Genomic DNA, 3690 nt, shown 5'->3' on the forward strand with positions numbered 1-3690 from the left:
TCAACTTGTTTTCTTAATTTTGACTTGTACATCCTCCTGCCAAACATTCGATGAAGTTTCTAAAAAGAAATTAAAATAACAAAAAAATTAGTTTCAGATCACAGGGATAGATAAAAACTCTATGGTTTTCGTGAACGCATTTACTTCGTCGTGTATCGAAGATCTTTTCTGTCTTAAAAAGGGACTAGACTTTAAGGTGTCAGACTTTAACAGTACTTGTTATTCCTGTATTTACTTTTCTTATATTATTTTACACTTTCAGCTTTTTTTATCTGTTACAGAGATTAGTTACTAGGAAAAATGATATTTGTCAAAGGCTAAATTATTCGCTGGATAAAAAAAATAAAAATTTCAGATTCAATACAGCAAATTCGCAATGAGATGACAAATCTTCTATAGATAGAAATAACTGGATTACATTCTAGATTAAAAATAATACAATACTGCTATCTATGTATATATCGTAGACATTTCAGAGTTTAGCGCGAAATTTTTATCTGGCGTTTACTTACCCTAACAAAAACATCGAATTGAAAAACATTTTTCTGTGATCACGATATTTCTGGTGAAATTTTCCTTTTAAGAATCTCGGATTGCAGTACAGTTCAAAACTTTCGAATGCGATACTTCGCACGGAACATCTAAACTTTGAATGCGACATAGTTCGAAAATAATATTATATATTATTTTATCTAAAGCAAACCGTATAGAATTAACTGAAGGAGTCTTAGAACATACATCGGAATCTATAATATAATTCCATTTGAAGGTAACCCTGGCGACACTAATGCCGGTGCGTTAAACCAAACGAAAAAGCCACAAGGAATGAGATTACTTACTGGTTATACGAGGGGTATTCAAAAAGTAAGGTGACTTTTAAATTTTCGCCGGCTACGTACATTCAAGTTTTAAATTTTTTGTTTTGTTGTGTTGGTACACTCGTCACGATCATATGTTCACAGTTTTGACTATATAGCTCGTGTTGTTTTTCTGGCAGAGGCGTAAAAAGTTAGAAGGGTTTGGTGTGCTCGGCGAGTTTCTTCTTTCGAAAAAATGGAGCAAAGTGTTTGCATTAAATTTTGTGTGAAAAATGGAATCCAGTGCTCTAAAACTCTTGAAATGTTGACAGTTGCATACGGTGAGTCTACTCTAAGTAAGAAAAATGTGTATAAGTAGTACTAGCTGTTCCAAGGAGGCCGAGAGGATGTCGAAGACGAACCTCGCCCTGGACATCCCAGCACGTCAACAACAGATGAAAACGTTCAAGCAGTGGAAGAAATGGTGTTAAAAAATCGCCGAATTACCATCAGAGAAGTTGCTGAAGATGTTGGCATATCGTTTGGCTTATGCCATGCTATCTTTTCGGACCTTTTTGGGCATGAGACCTGTGTCAGCGAGATTTGTTCCAAAACTGCTTAATTTTGATCAAAAGATCCATCGCATGACCATTGCTCAGGAGATGTTGAATGAAGTCAATAATGATCATGATTTTCTCAAAAGGGTTATAACTGGGGATGAATCGTGAGTATATGGTTATGACGTCAAAACTAAAGCCCAATTGTCTCAGTGGAAGCATCCTGCGTCTCCAAGACCGAAAAAAGCACGTCAAGTTTGGTCAAATGTGAAGGTTTTGCTCACTGTCTTCTTCGATTACCGTGGCGTAGTGCATTAGGAATTCTTACCACAAGGTCGTATGGTCAATAAGGAGTGTTACCTTCAAGTTATGCGCCGTTTGCGAGAGGCGATACGCAAAAAACGTCCGGAACTTTGGAAAAACAATTCGTGGCTTTTGCATCACGATAATGCACCTGCTTATTCATCGTTGCTTGTGAAAGATTTTCTGACCAAAAAAAACTGCATCGCTGAATCGCTGCATCGCTGAAAGAACTCAAGACTATACCACAAAATGATTATCAGAAGTGCTTCGATGATTGGAAAAAGCGTTGGCACAAGTGTATTATATCTGAGGGGGATTACTTTGAAGGGGACAACATAAATATTGAGGAATAATTGAATATTTTTTGAGAAAACCATAAAGTCACCTTATTTTTTGAACACACCTCGTATACAATGAAAATCAGAACTATAAAAACAAATGCATCAACGATCTGGTTATCAAGGACTGCTCTAATGAGTACTAATAAACAACTAGAAAGCTTTTAAAGTGTTTTCTGCTTAGCGATCACTGGCGCTATGGAAACAACACCAACATCAGCTCTTAAGGTTATTCTAGATATTCTGCCATTTCACTTTTTCGTAAGTAAGATTGCAGAAGCGGAAGTCTACACGCTCCTAGTAGGGATCAACTTAGTGATTTTGTAGTGAAAGATCTACATGATATCCGTAAGCTGATGTTAAGAAAATTACCGCCTGAAGAAAACTTGTGAGCGGGCTTATAAAGGCCTGTACATTTACATATAACCTAGCAGCCAAGCAGCCCTTAACAGGCTTTTACACGTGAAGAATTTACTTCCAGAATAGTTTTAGTTGCCTTCCAGATCTTCTTAAGGTTGCCGGTAAAAACTAGTTCAGTAGAATTTTGGTTCCCGCCCGTAAAGATATTGAAGGTAATGAGAAAGCGAATGCATTGGATAAGATAGGAGCTTCATAGCCCCTGATTGTCCCGGGAACCTATCTATATGTATATCTGGTACATGTACTATGAGGGCTAATGAACTCTTGAAAATCGAAAGAACGCAGATTAATGTCGTAGTAGGGATGCTTATTGGGCACTGCCGAATAAGAAAACACTTGACCAGCATGAGGATTGGAGACAACTCTCGTTGCAGAAAATGTGATTTTCCTGAGAATGCAGCTCATCACATACTTTGTAAATGTGATGTACTGGTGTGCTTCAGAAACGAATGCCCTCGGGGATTATTTTCTGCGACCAGAAGACTTTTATGACATCTCCTGCAAATCAGCGTGTACCTTTATGGTAAAGACTGACCTTATGGGAGATGGTTAAATTCTAGGTTAAATTCTAGTGCTATGGGTAGTTATTGTCTACAACATCATCGCAAAAGATTTCAAACATCGTAATAAATTAACTTATATCATCTTCATCTCATCAGTCACTTATCTTAGTCAGTGGCTATGATGAAAAAAAGGATTTACCCTTGAACAAATTTAAAAAAGTCTGCCCGCCTCGCAGACACATTCTCATCGCGCATGGCTCGCTGTGCTCGCAAGATTGAGCGCGCCTAGGACGCGTGGTTGTCGGTTCTAGCGCTTCGCGCTCGATAATGTATTTAACTCGCGTTGGTGATGCATTTACCTCGCGCTCGATCTTTCTGCACAGACTTTTTAAAACTAAAGGTGAAAATATCGGCAACAGTAATTTAATGATTGTTAATTCTTTTTTGTAAAAGCTCATTAAGCTTTAACGAACATATTCTCATCACGTATCTCGTGCTTCGCACTCGAGCTTATCCCTGAAATTTTATATCATTCCCATAAATGTATATTATTATAATTCTGTAACTTGAATTGGTATTAAAACAAAAGATACTTCAATGTCCCGTTTAAAAAATGCGCATTATTGTAAAAAAATATGGTTTTTCAACGTTTTATTGCAACTTTTGTCGTTTTTCCATAAATTGAATTTGCTCATTTCCAATGTATTCTTTATGATTTAAACTTTACACATACGATCTACTGAGTAGCCTTCCCGTTTTTTAACTTCTAAAT

This window comes from Belonocnema kinseyi, chromosome 7 (genome assembly GCF_010883055.1).
Source record: "Belonocnema kinseyi isolate 2016_QV_RU_SX_M_011 chromosome 7, B_treatae_v1, whole genome shotgun sequence".
Classification (NCBI taxonomy): Eukaryota; Metazoa; Arthropoda; class Insecta; order Hymenoptera; family Cynipidae; genus Belonocnema; species Belonocnema kinseyi.